Here is a 22,166-nt window from a genome sequence, read left to right as displayed (position 1 = left end):
TTAGTACACTGTAATTTGAAAATGATGTACCTTGGTTTGTATTTCTGAACATTTATTGTTCGTGATTTGTAGTGGTTAGATTTGTAGGTTAAAGTCTTCAACAAATTGAGTAGGTTTTAGTCAATATTTCTTCCAATGTATTTTTTGCCCCATTCTTTTCTAAGAAGAAATTACAAATTACACATACCTTAGACTGTTTGATACTTTTCTATATATCACTGATTCAATTCAGCTTTTTAGTCTTTTTTTTCTCTTTTGCCTCATTTTTGGACAGTTATTTGGCCTGTCTTCACAGTAATTCTTTCTCTTATGGTAGTCATTCTCCAGTCAAATCTTCCAAAGTTGTAGATTTTGGTTATTTTATATTTTTCAATTTATGGAATTTAGAATAGAATTTATAGATCTATTGCTTCTTCTGTGGTTTCCATTGCCATGTTCATTCACTCATTTTTCTACATTTTCCTGCAATACTTTGAGCATATTAACAATAGCTATTGTAAAGTTGCCTGCTACATCTAATATCCAAGTCATCTCTGAGTTGGCTTCTGTTGCATAAGTTTTCCTTAGGTATAGGTTCCATAGTCTTGTGGCTCCATATAATTTGTATCTTTTCATTGGAATACTAGATATGGTGTTGATAAGAAGAGTGATGGCTGGATAATAACACTGCATATTTTTCCTGGAGAATAGAAGCTCTTTCTTGTCTCTCAGCTAAGGTGAAAAGTACTAGAAAGAATTGAATTGATCTGAGATTTCACTTTAGTTTAGGATATTTGAGTACAGGGGTACAGTTCTGGATAAGCAAACTAAAACCTCCAGCTGCAGTAATCAGCCACTACTGCTGGGTCTGCACGGGGGTGATTCCACTTAAAAAGTGTTCGAGCTTAGGGACACCTGGGTGGCTCAGTCTGTTAAGTGATGGACTCTTTATTTCACCTCAGGTCATGATCTCAGGGTTGTGAGATTGAGGCCCAAGTAGGGCTCTGCACTGGGTGTGAAGACTGCTTAAGATTCTCTCTCTCCCTCTCCCTTAGCCCCTCCCCCACTGCACATGCACTCTAAATAAATAAACAAATAAATAGGAACAGTTTGAGCCTGGAACCAGGAGGATATTGAGACAGCGTACAGTTTTTGTGTTCAGAGGTTCTATGAATCATGAATACTTGAGACTGCAGGGGCTTCCTTTGCCTTTTAGTACCACCTTCACTTCTTTTTATTTTATATAATTAAGGAGCTATTGAGAAGATATTGATATTAAGGATGACAGAGATATCAAACAAGTTATTGTTACATTTGGGCCTTCCAGACATGAATAAACCACTTGTCCCTGCCTTTTTGTTTTAATTTTATTTTTAAATTTTAATTCCAATTCATTAATATACAGTGTTATTTAATTTCAAGTCCAATTCAAGACTTCCATACATCACATAGCACACCTGTCTCTGCTTTTAGTTATAATTCAGCTGGCCCCTCTTTCCCCAAGACCTTCCTGGACCCAGTGTTTGCCCACCATGACTGACACTGTTTGCCCAGGGAGCTCACTGCTCAGCTCAGAAAGACTCCTTTCTTGGAAACTGGAGTTACAATACGAGGAGAGTTAAGGACAACACATCTGTGAACCTTAGGCAAAGAGGTGATCAGAGAAATAGTCCAAGTAATAGTAAGGAAACAGTTAATGATAGGGAAACAAGTGGTTGAGGAAGGAAATCTTTTCATATAGAAAATATAATATAGTCACATATTTCTGGTCATGACACAGTAGAGAAAGAAAACATGGTAATTCAAAAGACAGGAGAAATTTGAAAGAAAAAAAAAGGAAGCCCTAGAGTATGAAAGAGGAGACAGGACTTACAGGACAGGTGAATGGATTGGGCTTCAGTGGGAGAGGAATCATGTCTTCCATTAGGAAAGTAGGGTAGGTGGTCATTACATATGTAGGTAAGTTTGTATACCTGGATTCCATTTATTTTACCAGTCAAGTATTACATCAGCTAACAGCAGTGGAAGAAAGAATGTGTTTTTGTTTAAGAAGGTCTGAAAAAGCCAGACTGGAAAATAAAGCAAATATATTAAGGAAGAATGAGGTCAGTAGAAATAGTGGGTAATGATCTCCAAAAATCCTCTCCTCCATAAAAACGAGGGGAACACTGGCAAAAATTGTCAAAATCATCTTTTTATGAACTCTGAAAATTAAAAAAAAAAAAAGGCTCGCAACACCAGGAAGCAATTATTCAAGAAAAACAGCTGCATCTTGGTAAGAACAATGAGGTTTTTGGTATTTAAATTACCATAATCTCATCCAAATCTCTCTGAACCATGGTAGCCTTGAAAACCAAGAGCCCCACAATCATGATAAAATCAACCCTCTACCTACCTCTGAAGAGGGATTTAGAGTTCCTCCAAAACCCAGTTCCCAGATAATTTTCATTATTTGATGCGTTTGGCAGATCCCCAAAAAAATCCTGTTTGCAAGGTTTATCTTTATTTGACCTTACTCAGAACTCATCCAATTAATACTGACCTCACCTGCTCACTACCGACAGTGTTATCTCCGGGAGGGGGAGACCATACAAAACTATCAGTGGTAATCATTTAGCATTGCTGCTACCTAACGTGATGACAACTGTGGGGATGAACAACAATCTGACTAAAAACATAAAGGAAAAACTGGGGAAAGAGATGTAACTGGATGTCTTTGAAAGCTAGAACATACCCCTGAAACTCCAGAAGACCATGCAAATATGTAGGTGTGTGTCCATGTCCAGGACTGGATAAGTGCCTGGAAAAGACCTACATGTTTACCTATGTCTGACCTAAGGGCTCTGTACAAACAAGAAATGAAGCTTCGTTAAGGTGGAGTTGTAAAATGTCATCCTAGCATTGAACACACACTCCACATATACCTAGAGCTCCTTGACAAAGTTTAGATCGTTTACTTGTTCCAAACATTTAAGGGAATCTCTATACAATTATTAGATAATCACTAAGATAATTGAGCAAAGATTTCAGTGGTCTCATATGACAAAGAATGAAGACTTTACAGAATTAGTTAAGGGAAATCACTATTTCATCCACATCCTCTAGCAAAATTAACAGATAAGCCAATGTTAATAGTTTGCTTAAGTATGTAATGCCATTTAATTTGCAGTTCTTTCTACTTTAATGCTAAAAACACATGGATACACATTATAAGATGTGGCAAAAGCACCTATGGGTGGAGTGAGAAGCCAGATGAGGTAGCTGTAGGAGGAAAATATGGATCAGACCATCAAAAGCCTTGGATGTAATGTGAAGATAATTTGCATTTGAACTTCAGAAAGATCTGAGACTCTGGGATGGTAAATGAATAATTGAGTTGGTGAGTGTGCTGGATATCTTCAATTTGCCCCCTAGCCCTCCACCCTTCCCCTTTAAGGTTGACCTGTATGAACTGTATCGATGGGCTCCCTTATCCTATGGCTTCTGGTTGGATTTTACCAAACGGTAGCACTGGTAGATCAGGGGGAGGCATGAAAGACGTGTTGTAGTATTTGTTCACATTCTATCTTTGGAAGGAGTGGGGGTAACAGTGGGCAGGCTGTCTCCTTCCATCAGACTCTCACTTGAAGGTCCTTGTATCCCTTTCCACATGCAACTCTATTCTGGATTTGGGAACATTCCTACTCTGCTTATTCCAGCCTATGGAAGGTGGTGGAAGCTGGTAACTACTATCCCTTGTAGATATGGCTTTTCTACGTTCCACTCACATCTTTGTAAATGGTCCTCTAAATTCTTCCCAAATTATCCAATTTAAGTCTGCATCTGTTTCCTGCCATAGATCTGGATAACAATAGGGAGAAATAAATTGATATATACGATTGCATAGTATCACAGTGGACAACAGACTGAAGTAAAGAAATGTGCACAGGAAGACATTACCTTATATCTGCTCAAGTAGTACACTTGATGATGATAAGCACATGTACCTTTGTATGAAGAAAAATCTGCTGCTCTTTCATGGCAGGTAAAACTCTACACCCATATGCTCTGCCTGGTGAGCTAAGCATGGGCTGGTTTTCCAGCTTCCAAACTTTAAGTTTCTAATATTTATGATTTTATGTATAGTGACACCATTAACTAACAAAGAAAATACATGAAGAGGAAATTTTATGTGGTCAAATTTGTTAAGCTGAGTTCCAATGTACTAAATTTAATATACCACTTTAATGGCCACTAAAGGGAGAGAAAAATTAGGAAAGAATACCATCAGAAAGTCAAAAGAGGGGGCCATTTCCAAAATGAAATAGCCTCTTGATGTCTAAAGCTGCAGAGATTACATAAAATAAGGACTGTTGGGCACCCACGTATTTTAGCAACTTAGAGATCACTGGTAACCTCATCAAAATCGTTCTCTCCTGATCAGAGGAATATCTTGTCTTCATTGGTTTAAAGAGTGAAAAGGGGTGATCTCATAAAAAGGGTAAATAATTTGTCTTTCAAAAACTTAAAAGAGATGAAAAAAAGTTTATCAGAATGATCACGGGAAAACCTGGAGGACAGGTTACTCTTTCATGAACAAGTAGACCTTCAAAGATCAGATGATTAGGTCCAATACCTTCATTTAAATGGGAAAGCAGAGTCCTCCCTACACCCCCCCAATAAAATTAGGGTAGTTTGTTTAAGATCCCACATCTAGGTCAGAAATTTTGATTCCCAAAGCAATGACCCATCAACATTATATTTTCAAACCATTGGAATTTTGTTTATGTGATTGTGCTACATTTAACTGTGTTTTTATTTAAGGTATTCATATTTAGCTTAGCTTGAATGTCAGTTTGAACAAAATGATGCATTGTAGACACATTTTCATATTCTGTATATGTTAAAATAAACATCTGAACTGCAAAATAGAGTGTCAGTAGAAATTATAGGAATTTTGCATGCTTTGAGAGCTAAAGTTTTATTTACAATTAGAAGTACATTGCCTCAACTGATGTTAATTTTGAAACTATTAGGAAATCATTTCATATTTTAAAACTTTATTTTCCTTAATTTTTAATAGTTGGTGATGTCTTTTTAATTTTTTGGACTATATTTGACATATAACATTTTTTTAATTAAGGGGTACATGTTGATATTTTTACATATTATAATCTGATTGCCATTGTAGCCATAATTGACACCTCTATCATATCACATAATTATCATTTCTTTTTTGTGATGGGAGTAATTAAGATATATTCTTTTTTTTTAAAGATTTTATTTATTTATTTGAGAGAGAGAATGAGAGATAGCACAAAAGGGAAGAGGGTCAGAGAGAGAAGCAGACTCCCTGCTGAGCAGGGAGCCCGACGTGGGACTTGATCCCAGGACTCCAGGATCATGACCTGAGCCGAAGGCAGTCGCTTAACCAACTGAGCCACCCAGGCGCCCAATTAAGATATATTCTTAATTAAGATATAGCAAGTTTGCCAATTATAAGGCAATACTGTTGTCTATATTTATTACAGAATGCATTAGGGCTTTTTTGTTTACTAGTGCAAGTTACATGAAAGTAAAAATTCTTCCATTTACTTATATTTCTTAGATGTGAACAAGCCAACCAATGGCATGTATGTTGGTCAAACTTGCAATGTGACATAAGATACTATGTTGTTTATTTCATGAGCGCCTAAATAACAGGAGTCTCTAAACAATCTTCATATTTCAAAAATTTTGCCTCTTTTTTTCTTTCAAAATATATCATAGCAACTGCTATTTTGTTATTCTTATTTCTTTTAAGGATTAAAGTAATGATACTCATGATAATTCATGGTCTGGGATTTTCATAATTTGCAAGTGATTTGACCTTCTAAGTCAGTAAGGTTGCCTGAGTAATCCAATTAAAACAAAGTAAATCCATAATTTAAATATGAGAGTTCACAAACTTTATTGAATGTGAATATACCACAACGAAATCTGTTTAGATCTGTTCTTGCCCCATGAATAGGTATTACTTCTTAAAAAGAGTTTGGTAAAACTTTCGTATAAAACCCCATTACGCTTTCCCTGTAGAGGAGTCTCTTACCCACGCTGGGTGTTATAAAATTCTGAAGCTTTATCCTTCAACAGAATTGGGTGTGAACATTTAAATGCAGGGTTACTATCATTTAATTTCAATATTTCAAACTCTAAATGGACAATTATAATTTTGACCAAGTGATTAAATTTCAGTGCAGTTTCCCTTAAATGGAAATTTTATTAGCTGTCATCAAAGACTCCAAATCCTATTCCATAAAATAACGCAATATCTTTTCTGAACTACTTATTTAAAATTCCAGCTAGACAGAAATGCATTAGGATACAATTAAGTACTAGAAAATCAGTGCTTTTATTCGTTTTCTTTTTTTGACCTAAAATCAGACGTTTGAACCAAATGATTAATATTTAAAGTGTGAGAAGAATTAAGTCTTTGGAGTTAAACTATATTTTAGGTATATAATTTGCATAATGTGCTTTGCCTAACTCATCATGAATCATTTTTTAATATATTTGAAAACTGGCTGAGCACATAACACAATTATGAGCACCTGAGACTGTCTCATCGCAAGAAAAAAAAGACACTTTTCTACATTTCACTGGCTTACTAAATGCTATCTGCACAGAGCTACTGAAATTCTTGAGATGTGTTAATTTGCAAAAGGGAGAGCTGCTTTGGCAAGAATACTGTGGTGCGCCACACAGATACACTATGTCTCAGGCCCTGGCATGTTTAATTGTCACTCATTCAACTAACAGTTACTGTTATTATGTCCTTCTATGTGCCCAGCATCGTGGTAGGAGGAACGGAGTGGAGGAATGATCACAACTTGTACTAAGGTCAGGAAGGGAGAATACTAGGAGGTGAACCTAAGAACAGAGTAAGTCCACTGTGGGGGAATTAAATAAGAGGTGGGCCCATAATAAAGAGAAAAACTTCCTCACATTCTATTGCCTCCTCATTTCCATTCCCAGTGGGAACAGCATCAAAACTCATCAAAAACTTAAACAGTACATACTGTACACAGTATGTTATTTTTTATGTGAGTGTATATAAGAATATATAGAGATATTTGTTTGCATTTGCCTAAAGAAACACTGGAATCATAATAAAACCCCGGAAATACAAAAATGGTTATCTGTACTGGTAAGTGGAAACAAGGTAGGAGCAGGACTTCTCTGTTAAGCATTTTTTAACATGATTATGACTCTTGGGTCATGTAATTATATTATTTCAAAGCAACTAGCAATTTGTAAGGACACATAGATAAAGGAAAGTATGTTGGGATCTTGAAAAAATGGCAAATGTGCTAGTAGTTACTTAGGAATAAAATCTATTATTTGTATTATAGTGTGCTTTCATATATACCCCACAGCTGTCCAATCTCTGGGGAATAGTGTTTGGGATGCAGTAACAGACACCATATATTCAGGACAATTTCTGTGCCAACCTGCACAATAATGTTTCACTTAAGATATTTAGCAAGTTCAAAATGTTTTTATTAACTTCTGGGGTTTTTTGTGTTTTTTTGTTTTGTTTTCAGGTGAGGAAACCAAGTGGAAGAGAATGGATAAGTCCCTAAAAGCCTGTGTTGCCTGAGTTGCTGGAAACTAGAGTTCCCGTTCTCCAATTGCAATGAACTAATCCAAGAAAAACTTTCCAAAAGAAACTGTGACTTTCTCCCCCTGAAGAATACCGCTCTGAGACCCCAAGTGCCTTTCACAGACAGTACCTGTCCACAGCTGGCTCCCAGTTCCTGATTTTCCCTTAACACGGACAAGATTCATATTTCTATACCCTAATCCCCATCCACACCCCCCAGAAAAAGAAGGAAAATAAAACTCATGAGGATAAAGAATTTCTCTGCTAGGGCGCCTGGGTGGCTCAGTTGGTTAAGCAACTGCCTTCAGCTCAGGTCATGATCCTGGAGTTCCAGGATCGAGTCCCGCATCGGGCTCCCTGCTCAGCAGGGAGTCTGCTTCCCTCCTGACCCTCCCCCCTTCATGTGCTCTCCCTCTCTCATTCTGTCTCTCAAATAAATTAATAAAATCTAAAAAAAAAAATTAAAGAAAAAGAATTTCTCTGCTAGAAAACAGACCCAAAAATGAGGATCAAGCAGAACACCCTAGCACCCACAAACCTTGATGTCAGATACCAGGAGATGGGGAATCTGTGCCTTCTTTTGTTTCCTTGCTGACTGTGGTCTGCTATGTTTTTCCTTTCTTCCTAACCCTCCCTGAATCCAATTGTGTGATGTTGCAGAATTTGATTCTAATCCGGAAGTAGAGCAGGTAGGGAACCAGATGGGACCTAACTTTGCTTGATGATACCCACAACTAGGTTTGTACCGACTTTGTTCTATACCCAGGCTGAGCATCAGTCTCTGCTGGGCTTCCTAGCACTTTCAGAGGTGGGTCCATAACCAAATGGAGTGTCCGTACCTGAATCAACCAGGGAGTGTCAGACGACTTCTGCAGAGTGGCTGCTTCCAGTCCACGCACCCATTTCAACCTCTCTACCTTTCAAAAAAGCATAATATAAATACATACTTCACTAAAACTCCACTTACTTGTATAAAACTGTTGCAGCATAGTTCAGTGGAGGTCAAGATAAAAGAGGTACAGCCACTTTAAATGCATGTATGCTCTAAGGAGGGATACAATTTAGCAGATAACTTTCGAATGCCAGACTCTATGCTAAATCTTTTGGAAGTATTATCCATAATCTTTACTGTTACTTCAAGATACTATTACTGCATTGACCCCTTTTACACATGAGGAAAACAAACCTCTCCCAACTAATACTGTTTTTTGGTTTTTGTTTTTGTTTTTTTCCAAGTGGCCCATTAGTTACCACTTGGTAACACCAGAAATCAATTCACGGTGTTTCAGATGTCAAGGCTATGTCTTTTCTATAAATCTCAGGCTGTTATTCATTTAGAGGAATAAATCCAAAAAAGGGTTATTAAACACTAAATTTGGAATCAGTCATAGGACAGAGCTGCCAATGGCAACTGCTCTGAGTATCACTTGCAAATAAGCTAAACAAAAACTGATTTCATAAAAACAGAGCTTTTATCTCATAAATTTTGAATCTCATTTGGAGGATGATAATCTCCAAAAGGCTCACAGAAGCCACATGCTGACAATGCTGCGTTTAATGAAGGTTCTGATCAGTTAACATGAGCCCCAGACAAAGTCAAACTGCATGGTGCAGGTTCTAGAGAAACAATACTCATCATTTGAGCTATAGATACAATTCATTTGGAAAGAAATAGGGATATATGAAAAATGTCTTCACAATGTTAAAGTGGTATTGTGGGGAAAGGGAGAAAGATGTTCTCTCTCTCTCTCTTTTTTTTAAGATTTATTTCTTTGAGAGAGAGAGAGAGAGAGAGAGAGGACACACACATGGGTACTGAGCAGAGGGAGAGAGAGAATCTTAAACAGACTCGTCACTAAGAGAGCAGCCAGATGCCAGCTGGATGCCAGACAGACCGGACAGACGCCAGGCTCAATCCCAGGACCCTGAGATCATGACCTGAGCCAAAATCAAGAGTCAGACGAATCATGGAACACTACATCAAAAACTAATGATGTACTGTATGGTGACTAACATAATTAAATTAAATTAAATTAAAAAAACAAAAGAGTCAGACGCTTAACCAACTAAACCACCCAGGCGCCCCAAGGAGGAAGATGTTCTATGTTATTCCAGAGCAGTGTTTGCTTACCCTGGCTCAGTACTGGTCATCTGAGGAGCTCTTAAAAAGCTCTCACACCTGGACCCAATCCTAGAGATATTGATTTACATGGTTTGAGGTAGGGTTTAGGCTTTTGCAAAGTATCCTAAATAGAAGCCAAGGTTGATAGCCAATGCTTTAGAAAGAAATGAAAGGACAAACAGGTAATAGTAACATTGAGGGAGGTTTCACTGATCCCAGGATTGACGTCAAACTCAACAGTGATGCTGAGTACCTAAGAAAGGCACAAAGATAATCCCATGAATGTAGCATAGTCCTTCACAGTCTTTACCCACTAAGAACTTATACACCAGGAAGAAAATGCTTTACGTGGAACTTTAATATACTGCATACTATAATAAGAGTTGTGCTAATTTGTTTAATGGACATCATAAAATCTAATGAACAAAGAAGAAAGCTTAAGTGTATTTAAATCAATTTTAGAGACCACAGCAGAGTCAAGTTGGAGTAATGATTTTACTATAAAGCTTGAAAAATAGAACGTTGAGATAAGTCTATCAATACAACATGTAAAAGGCTAAGTTGAGAAGCAGGGTGCTTTCCAAAAATGAAAATACTTGAAAACTGGAGGATATTTTATCAGATATATAAAAGCAATTTCTTCATTGGGTAGGAAATCAGACTAGACAGTAGTATCAGCCAGGGTTCTCCAGAGGAAATTAAAGCAGTAGGAAAACAATCTATTGATATATAGATGATTGATAGATAGATTGAGAGATAGATAGGCAAATAGACTGATAGTCATAGAGAGATAGATCCATGGATAGATTAGCTAGATGGATGAATGGATGGATAGATGGATGGACAGACAGACAAAAAGAGATTTATTTTAAGGAATTTGTCTATGCAAGTAAGGGCTAGTGAGTGAAATCTGTAGGACAGGTCAGCAGGCTGGAAGGTCTCAGACAGAAGCAGAAGCTGATGCTCTAGTCTTGAGACAGAATGTCTTCTTAGGGAAACTTCAGTTTTGCCCCTCAGACCCTTCATCTGAGTGGGTGAGGCCCACCCACATTATTGAGGAAAATCCCCTGCACTTAACATTGACTGAATGTAGATGTCAGCTGCATCTACAAAATATCTTCACAGTAATACCATGATTAGTGTTTGATTAAATAACTGGGCATCATAACCTAGCCAAGTTGACACACAAAACTAACCATCTAGCAACCTATAATTGTTCTTCCTACTCTAGGATTTTATGATTCCAATTAGAAAAACAAAAAGAAAAAAATATTCTTTTCACATGTAAGCCACCTGTCCAGAAATAGAATGTGCAGTCACCATGCCCACTATCCACTTTATGTTCTAAATGACTGTCATCCTTCATTATTGTCACACATCTCATTTATGCAATCTAATTACACTGAGATACCAATAGAAAATTACGGAGAGATCCAGGTCTGTCCAAATGCTGTCCTTTCCATTACTTGTTTTTCCTTCCTTCCTTCCTTCCTTCCTTCCTTCCTTCCTTCCTTCCTTCCTTCCTTCCTTCCTCTTTCTTTCGTTGAGTATAGCTGACACAATGTTACATTCATTTCAGGTGTGCAACATAGTGACTCACCATCTGTGCAGGTTAAGCTGTACTCCCACAAGCGTAGCCACCACGTGTCACCACACAACACTATTACAATTTCACTGACTATTCCCTATGTCTTTCCATTACTCTTTATCTCCCCCTGGATGCTGTCAATGTTGACACATGCAAGGAACAATAGTTCTGAAAATAAAATAGTAAGTTATTTATTTAAAGATTATTTATTTATTTGAGAGAGAGAGATAGCATGAGTGAAGGGGCAGAGGGTGAGGGAGAAGCAGACTCCTCGCTGAGCAGGGAGCCTGACACAGGACACGATTCCAGGACCCTGAGATCATGACCTGAGCCAAAGGCAGATGTTTAATGGACTGAGCCACTAAGTACCTGGGATCAAGCCCTGCATCGGGCTCTCTGCTCAGCGAGGAGTCTGTTTCTCCCTCACCCTCTGCTCCTTCCCCCCCCCACCCATTCTCTCTCTCAAACAAATAAAATCTTTAAAAAAATAAAAATAAATAAAATGAGCATTATCCCAATAGAGGATCCTGGTAAAGGTAGGTTTTAGTGGCTTTACATCAGAAATCCAAGCAAAGCTTCCTCCCTCTTTCTAAGCTTACACCTCAAGTTAAATCTTGGATTCTCATGACCCTTTGCTTGTGTGCAGAGTAACACCTGGAAGTACAGACCCCCAGCTGAGACCTGAGTGCAGAGTGATAACTGGTAGAACCCAAAGCAGGTGGAGCGGACAGTAAAAGCAACTGAGCTGGGGATGAGCCTATGATACTTTTTTTCTCAAACTGACATGACCTAAGAAGGAACGGATTTATGCTTATTCATATTAGTAGTTTCTTCTTCATAATATAGAGGAGATAATAAAGAATAAAGAATAGGTGAGAAAAAGGCCACTCGGGCAAAAATAAAAAAAAAATTTAGGAACTGGGACATCCTCACATATCACTGCAATAGAAAAACTAAGGAAAATTACTGCAAATGTTCCAAATCACAGAAAAATCCAGCCAGCTGTTTATTTGGGTTTGGCTTTGGGTAGTTAGGAGGTAGGCCTTCGTACAATTTTCTAATTCAGGAAGTTTTAAAGATCACTGGGTTGGCCTCTGGAAAACAGTATGGAGGTTCCTCAAACAGTTGAAAATAGAGCTACCATATGATCCAGCAATTGCACTACTGGGTATTTACCACAAAGATACAAATGTAGGGATCCGAAGGGGTACGTGCACCCCAATGTTTATAGCAGCAATGTCCACAATAGCCAAACTGTGGAAAGAGCCAAGATGTCCATCGACAGATGAATGGATAAAGAACAGGTGGTATATATACACGATGGAATATTATGCAGCCATCAAAAGGAATGAGATCTTGCCATTTGCAACGACGTGGATGGAACTGGAGGGTGTTATGCTGAGCGAAATAAGTCAATCAGAGAAAGACATGTATCATATGACCTCACTGATATGAGGAATTCTTAATCTCAGGAAACAAACTGAGGGTTGCTGGAGTGGTGAGGGGTGGGAGGGATGGGGTGGCTGGGTGATAGACATTGGGAAGGGTATGTGCTATGGTGAACGCTGTGAATTGTGCAAGACTGTTGAATCACAGATCTGTACCTCTGCAACAAATAATGCAACATATGTTAAGATAAAAGAAAAAGAAGAAGATAGCAGGAGGGGAAGAATGAGGGGAGTAAGTCAGAGGGGGAGACGAACGATGAGAGACGATGGACTCTGAAAAACAAACTGAGGGTTCTAGAGGGGAGGAGGGGAGGGGGATGGGTTAGCCTGGTGATGGGTATTAAAGAGGGCACATTCTGCGTACAGCACTGGGTGTTATGCACAAACAATGAATCATGGAACACTACATCAAAAACTAATGATGTGATGTATGGTGATTAACATAACAATAAAAAATTTTAAAAAACGGTGAAGATCACTGGGGTGGGACGTGTTGAGGGCATTAAACATCAATATTACTAGGTCACAGTGAATAATCGACTATGCTTTCATACAATTGAAGCTTATTTTAATTTTGCGCTATTACTTTTAATTTGACTGGAATCATGAAATACTCACAAAGGTATTACTCACATAAATGTATTTGGTTTTGAAAGGAAATGGTGCAAATGTAAAACTCTGAAGAGAGAATTAAGAAGAAAAAGAGGTAATTTATAATAGAAGGAGCACAGGTCTGGGACCTGGGGCTATATTCTGGCCCCAACGCTACCAATAATTAGCTGGGGAGCACAGGAAAAACTGCTGAGCATCTGGAGCCTTTAATTTCTTCCTATAGAAGTCGAGTACATGGACCACATCTCTAAGACCCTCTTATTTCTAAAATATCATGAATCTTTTACCTTGAAATAGGTGAGTAGATAGAGGTTGAGCTTCTGAATACAAACCTCCCCTATTAAAAGTTGTTCAGAATCCCCATTGTCTTTATAACAAAACCTGTGATATGAAATATCTATATACAGTACTCCTCTCTCTTTCTAGTTTATTCTCCATTGCACTAAGTTCCAAGCATGCTGAACTGCTCACATATTCTCATATACCCAGATTCCTGTGTCTAGATTCACCCTCAACAAACATTCAGAGGTCAAAAAAAAAAAAAAAAAAAAAACATTCAGAGGTCAAGCTGCATTTTTATACTGAATGGGACAACTTACAGTGGTAAAAAGGAAGGACCTGAATTTGTAGCCCTAATTTTTGCTGGGGATTATTTTGTTCTCATATGCGAATCCCTGAGCTTGTCCTCTAGAGAAGAAAATTAGTTCAAAGTATGAAAGGATGCATGTTTTCCCAAGCAATACCCACTACGGACTTCCTGAACCATGAAGAGCCTTAGGAAAAGAGAGTATCCTTAAGATAATTGCACCTATATAAAATGTCTCAAAACCATCGTCTGTGACCTAACAGAAGCAAAATGTCCTATTACAGGAATTATTTTCTCTGTGCTCAGAGATGATGAGGTTCCAGTAGGAGTAAGTCTGATCATCTCAGTAGCATTTGGGAGTAACACAGGGTTCTATATGCCTGACTAACAACAGGGTGAGCACGGGATGCTGAAACGTGGTCTTCCCGTCAGCTCAAATCTTCAAAATTCTCCTTAGGTCTGAAGAGATTTGAGACATAGGCACAGGTAAAGAAAGTAACAGAGATTTAGGATTGAGGGGAAAACTCCAAAGTTCCATTGCAGTAATCAAGGATAGAGAGGAGAAATATTTTCCGTACACTTTAAGAGTCTGAGACATGATAAAGTGCTCAGTTATCAAGTGGGGACTTCAGTTCTACCATGTCCTACTGATGATGTCTATTACTTAAACTTGTCAAGTTTGTCTTTCTGGAATGAAGCATGACCTAAATGAACTTCAACTCCTACGAAAAAGGTTTTTAAACAGCTAACACTTCTCAGATATTACTATGAATCAGATACTATACTAAATACCAGATATATATAGTGTTATTTGATACTTAAAACTCCAAGGTAGCTGTTACTATCCTCATTTTACAGATGAGGAGACTGAAACATAGAGAGATTAACTAATTTACCACACAGTTCACAAAAGGAAAGCCAGGTTATGGACTCAGAAGCATCTGGCCCCAAATTTGTGTACTTAACCACTATGCATACTTATATTACACTTGGAATAACTGTAACAAACTGTATTATTCAGGGCAGACTTATTTGTCTAACACCCAAACGTAGAAACATTATTGCTCATTCACATTACAGTCCCATATTCAGTGTGTGTGTGTGTGTGTGTGTGTGTGAGTGTGCGTGTGTGTGTGTGTGTGTGTGTGTGTGCATGTGGTATGGTATGTATGTTGGAAGGAGAGACAAGAGGGACAATGGCCCCTTACAACTTTTGACCCACCACGTATTACACTAGGCTTCCAGGGTGTCTACAGAAAGGAGAAGAGAGTGGAATTGCTTGAAGATGATTTGAAAGTAGATGTAGTACCATCACTTATACCCCTTTTTCATTGGCCCAAGGTCAGTGCTATGGTCAGCTAACATGCATGTAGCTGTAATCAGAAAAAGAGCAGAAGATACCCATTTCTGTCACAATGAAACAGGGGTTACATAGTGACGAAGTTAAATCTAGGAAAGTGACACCATCATACAATATTATTATTCACCAAGAATATCTCTTTACTATGAAAAATCCATTTCATGCTTGTCTACTTTGGTAAATAGCAAAATTGAGTTTAAAATTTGTTAAAAATGAGAGTGATCACAAGAAGACTAAAAGGCATTTGATGTTGATAATCAGAGGCTGGCATTTGCCCAGATGTTAACATAATCTAATTCCAGTTCCTGATCATAGTCTGTGCGATTTCTCTTCTTGGAATGGATGCTCACTTCTTGTCTGCTCTTCATGTCCTAAGAAATGCTGAATTTTTTTTTCAAAAACGGGAAAAGTTGCACAATGACTACTACTGAAAACCATAATCTTTAGGGTCTAGTCCAACCTAGGCAGCATTTAGGATGTATGTCCGAAAATATCAGGGAAAAAAAACAGTTTTTTTGTACTTGCTATAATCACTGAATTCTAACATCTTAGCAACCACGCAACAAATGAAAGATTTATCCAGATAGTTGCTTTCATACCCACCACAGAGCAAATCAAATGATTTGAAGAGGGGGATAAATGTAAAGTTTATTGTTTCATAACTACTATAATGTAGTAATTTTCTCATTTATAATACTTTATATTCATAGTCAACATTGTAAGAAAGTATCATGCTGTTTATGATTGGTACATTATAATAAATGAACCATCAAACATTTTCCTATTCATAAAATTTTGTATTCATGTTTGATGGCATCATTTGAAGATCACTGCAATGTACTAATGATAAACAACTTTTTAAATTTAAACCCAAGGAAATGTGATTTTGTAAAATTGTCAGTCTACAGAAATAAAGAACTATATACAAAGAAAGAGTAGATTAAAAGACAAATACAAAACCTGTAAAAGGAGTATTGGAACCAACAGGTAAAACTATTGCTTTGTATTTATTTACTTCTTTTCTGGTAACTCAGGGTCCAAAGACTATGAAAACTATACCAATCCTAAGACAGTTGCCATTGCTTCTTTTTATTGTTTATTTTTCCCACTATGGGAGGGTGGGTAGTGAATTTGAGTTTTGTGTGTATTTTATACTTTTTTTTACAAACATAAAATAACAGCGCAGTGAAAGAATAATGGCACATTAGTTAAAAATTAGACTCTCTGGGGGCGTCTGGGTGGCTCATTTGGCTGAGTATCCAACTCTTGATTTTGGCTCAGGTCATGATCTTAGGGTCATGGGATGGAGCCCCAAGTAGAGCTCCATGCTCAGTGCAGAGTCTGCTTGTCCCTCTTCCTCTGCTCCTCCCCTGATCACTCTCTCTCTCAAATAAATAAAATCTTAAAAAAAAAAAAAAGAAAGAAAAGGAAAGAAAAGAAAAGAAAAAAAATTAGACTCTCTGATCTCCGATTTACTGGCTGTGTGAACTTTGAGATGTTGGAATCTTTCAGAAGCTCAATTTACTGGTCACCGGTCACAAAAAAAGGGGATAAGAAGAATCATTAACTTACAGAAGTATCATGAGTCTTAACTGAAATAATACATATAAAACACTTGTAACAGAGCAGATGTTATGATCTCAAAGCATGTATGTTATTAATATTATCATTATTAGCTATTATTATCGACCAAAAACATTCACTACATTATTAATATATTATTAATAACTACCATTATTTTCCCATCTGCATCTCTTTGTTCAGGGTGTGGTCACATAGCATTAAGGCAGAAACCTGTTTTATCCAAAACACTTAAGAAAAACAAAAGGTGGTGACAAGTAAAAGGTCATATAACCAGGAGAGCTCTGGATAAAGCTACAGGCTGCATTCCCTTCGGTCCTATGTCACAGTACTAGCATGATCTGTAGGAAGGAACATATGCATGGGATATTTTCAACAATATTAAGTCTGGAACTGTTGAAAAATCTGTAACTGAGAAGAACAGAATCAAAATTGATGGAAAAGTCTCAGAACTCTGAGCCCCAAATACCAAAATATAATTCTGCTGGGAAGGATGCAAACTAATATCTCCAGGGATGCATAAATAGTAATAGATATTCAATGAGCAGAGAAGACAGAAAACCTTTTTACTGGGTGATTCCTAGGAGTGTTAATGGGAAACAAATTAAATGTGAATTTATATTAAAACATACGAGTTTTAAAGAATGAAGTGAAATGCTAAAGGCTTAATAATAGCAAAGTACTTATTTCGCTGGAAAAAACTGATAGGATCCATGATTAGACAATCATGTACAGGCAACTCTGTTTTCTGAGAGAAGTATCACAGAGACAAAAACCTCATAAGTAGGATTATTTTACTGAGGGATGGTGAGAAAGAACTGGCAAAAGGCATAGTCCCCACTGATCAATGGGCATTGGGAGAACATCAGAAAGCCCTCTTGTTGGAAGATAAGAGAGTATAGTGGATAATCAACAGAAGTCTTAGGGGAAAGTGATTTTAGGATGAATTCTCATAAGAAACCTTCTTAACAAGACCCACTGTATCAGTTTCCAAGGAAGGAAATACAAATTAATCCACTGAACTTGTTTATAATTTGAAACATTACCCAGGAAATGTGTGTATGGGGAAAAAGATATTTCACTAGGTAAATAAAGTATCTCTGTTTTTGGAAGGTGAAAACATGTTTTAGAACCTGGAAATAATCAAAACAAGAAGAAAACCCTATGTATCATTATAATTTATTTCACAAAGACAGTTCTGATCACTAGAAAAACAGCAAACTCAGGCTTCAGGGTAAAGATGGTAGCAAGCAAGAGGCACCGGCATGGCCTTCCCCAAAAGTCTCAATAAAGTACTTGGATTCCATTATTTCATATCTTGTTTCCATCCATTTCCAACACTGGCATGGCTACCACCTCACCCAAGCAGCTTCCATAGTGTCTCCTGTGCTCCAGTCTGCTGTAATGTCTCTCGACTCCAACGCAGGTTATGAAACACAGCCTGACTTCCCAACTTCAATTATTTCTCTGTCACTAATTTGCTCAAATCTGTTCATGGCTCCCTATTGCTTACAGATTCCTTAAGAAAGACAAAATTCACATGAATGTTGAGATTTCCTTTTGTCAAGCATCGGGCCAAACATTTTACATGTTTCATCTTATTAAAGTTCACTGGAGTTATAGATGGGGATTATTGTCCCTAGTTTACAGATACAGAAGGTTATATACCTCACAGTGACAAAAAACCTATTCCATCTCAGGGCACTGTGATTTAAAATCCATAGTCTTATCACTACTATACCTTGATATTAGTGTTTATTTATCTAAGGGAAGATGGTCCCATGTTTTCTCCCATTATTAGGAAATTTCTACTGTCTATAGAAGTTGGCTCTGGAAAGCCTTGGCAAATATTGAAATACATACAGACATGGAAGTAGTTAGACGCAATTTAAAGTTCTGCCCCACCAGGCACTCCACTACACATATATTAACCCAAAAAATATCTCCAGTAATTGCTATCTTTCATTGATAGTTTCCATCAATGTAGCATATCACCAGGTCTTTTGGGGGTTGTGTTTTTTATTTATTTTTTTTTTCTTTTTTAAAGATTTTATTTATTTGAGAGGGAGAGAGAGGAAAAAAAAAAAAACACAAGCAGAGGGGAGGGGCAGATGGAGAGCGAGAAGCAGGCTCCCCGCTGAGCAGGGAGCCTGATGAGGGACTCAGTCCCAGGACCCTGGGATCATGACCTGAGTCAAAGGCAGATGTTTAACCGACTGAGCCACCCCTATTTATTTTTTTCTAAATTGACATGGATATATCCCTCCTACAGCTCAAACCTACAAAAATATATCTGCAATTCCAAAGAAGGAACAAAAGGAATGTACTCAGGAAGAGAACTGATGCATCTTTGATAATTTCTACAGAATTCTGATCTTGACTGCTATTTCAGATTTTTTTTCTTTTAGCTTTATCCCTTCAGTGAGGAAAAGCAGCAACTCTTTCCAACCATCCTGATTTAGAAAGTTAAGGCTTTTATTTAATAACTGACAGACTTCTCATCATTTCCAGGACAGAAAGAGAAGTCTCTAAATCTCTGATCGCTTATTTCAAATAGCTAGGAGAGATAAAATTACAACAAGGGGTCACAAACTTTGTGAACTTGCTGGATTGCTGAAATGTAATGAGCTGGGCTGAAACAACTGAGGTAATAATGTGAGGAGACACAGTTATTACGAATGTTAGATTATATTAGGTCTTTTTTTTTTTTTTTTTTTTTTTTAGTAGACTCCACACGCAGCATGGAGCCCAATGCAGGGCTCAAACTCATGACCGTGAGATCAAGACCTGAGCAGAGATCAACACCTGAGCTAAGATCAAGAGTCGAACACTTATGGGTGTCTGGGTGACTCAGTTGGTTGCCTGCCTTCGGCTCAGGTCCTGAACTCGGGATCCTGGGATTGAGCCCCATGTTCAGGCTCCCTGCTTCTCCCTCTCCCTTTGCCCCTCCCCCCCACTCATGTTCTTACACTTTCTCAAAAAAAAAAAAAAAAAAAGTCGAACACTCAGGCATCCTAGATCACGTTTAGTCTTAAATATTTAGTTAAATAAGGGGTGCCTGGGGGGTTCAGTTGGTTAAGCATCAGACTCTTCGTTTCAGCTCAGGTCATGATCTCATGGGTGGTAATATCGGAGCCGGAATTGGGCTCTGCACTCAGCAGGGAGTCTGCTTGAATATTCTCTCCCTCTGCTCCTCCCCCGACTCTCTCTCTCTAAAATAAATAAATAAATCTTTAAAAATATTTATTTAAATAAACATTTTTTAGATACGTCTATGGGTTAGACACTTAGCTCTATGTGCCCATATATTTCCTAGAGGTGTAGGTCACTTTGTAATAAAAAAAACATTCACTTCAATTTCCAAAATGTCATGAGACATATATAAAGAGGATATTATCCACATTTTAGTAATGCTTCTCTAACCGGCGATCATCTGATTTCAAGTTCATTCTTCATCTCTCATTGCCATTATCAATCCAAAATATGCATGAATTATGTCATCAATAGACCACTTGAATATATTCAAAATTATTGTATTAAAAATAATAAATTCTCAAGAGGCAGTGTATTATTGATTTGCATATGCTCATGTGTTGAGATGTCCCCCTTGTCCCACTCTACCCTCCCCCTCAAAATTTTATTCGTACTATAGGTTCTAAAACCTTAGACTGCTTTCCCCAATTGGTTCTTAGACTTCTCATTACTCCACACCATTTCTCAGAGATTTTATCTTTATTGCGATATTAGAGCAATATGTACAGACATCACAACTGACATAGCCCATATCCCATGAGCATAAGAATATGAAATAAGGGCTTATTTGAGGCTGGGTGTCTCAGTTAGTTAAGCGTCTGCCTTTGGCTCAGATCATGATCCCAGGGTCCTAGGATTGAATCCCACGTCAGGCTCTCTGCTCAGTGGGGAGCCTGCTTCTCCTTCTCCCTCTGCCTGCCACACCCCCTGCTTGGGCTCTCTCTCTCTCTCTCTCTCTCCCTCTCTCTGTCAAATAAACAAATAAAACCTTTTTAGAAAGGAAGGAAGGGAGGGAGGGAGGGAGGAACGAACGAACTTATGTAGAGGTAAAATAATTAGACAATGGTCCCAGGAAGCAAGAGTGAGGAACCAGGGAAGTGAAAGGAAGAAGGTAAGTAAACAGCATAGCCAATACAAAAATATTCCCTTATTGGCTGTGTCTGTGAGCAACTAGAATGTTTGATCCAATCACAGTATTTTTTTTTTTTTAAAGGGCAAAGAGAAAGGGAGAAGCAGACTCCTTGATGAGCAGGAAGCCCAACCCGGGGCTCGATCCCGGGACCCTGAGATCATGGCCTGAGCCAAAGGCAGATGTCCAACCAACAGAGCCACCCAGGCGCCCCAATCACAACATTCTTAAGACATATAGAACATGTTATGGATTCATCTATCACTTCTTGTCCTCCATTGTTTAAGAGTTTACCCACAAGGCAATCGTTTCCTGATGTTTGGAGTTGCATATATATGAGTGCACTGGTTCTTTGACAGAGTCAGAGAAACTTCTGGAACAGAAACACTAGGTTCTCTAAACATTTGAGGCAAGGTACTTAGCACTAAAGAAGTGGAAGCCTGCAGGGAACATTATAGCTATGACCGGGCTCAGTGACCAGGCCAAGAGAGTAAACTCTAAGTATCCAACACAAACGCATAGCCATGGATGTGTGATAAATGTTTGATGTTTATACCATCACAAAGAGCAAAGATTACTGCCACTTATACTACAAATATCTTTAGCTGATCCCAAATACTACCCGGCTTTATTTTTCACATATTCACCATGCTCCCTGCTCTTGTCTGGGTTGTTAAGATATTATTTCTGATATAATGGAGGAAGAGAATGTGCAGGTCCCCTATCCCCTCACTTCATGCCTATGTTTGATGCTATATGAGTGTTGCATTGACAGCGAATGGCAATAGAGACAAAAATACTGATGCATCTCTCTAAACTCTTCCTCAGAAATATGTCTTCTTTTCGTCTGAATTATTTGGTCTCTGATGAACATGATTCCTATAAATACATAGCCAGTGTGGAGAAAGGAGTTGGTAGAACTTGATAAAATCAGACAATGCAAACTAAATATCAATTTGATGCCTGAATTAACCAAATAATTACTAACCCTCTCCTTCTTCCTGCACTACATGTACTTTGCCTAAGAATTATCCTGGGGATTTATGCATGTGGATGCCAATCACTGCAAGGCGTTTCAAAGATAAACTATATTTAAAACACATGCAA

Source organism: Zalophus californianus, chromosome 13, assembly GCF_009762305.2.
Source record: "Zalophus californianus isolate mZalCal1 chromosome 13, mZalCal1.pri.v2, whole genome shotgun sequence".
Taxonomy (NCBI): Eukaryota; Metazoa; Chordata; class Mammalia; order Carnivora; family Otariidae; genus Zalophus; species Zalophus californianus.
Note: the sequence above shows the minus strand (reverse complement) of the source record.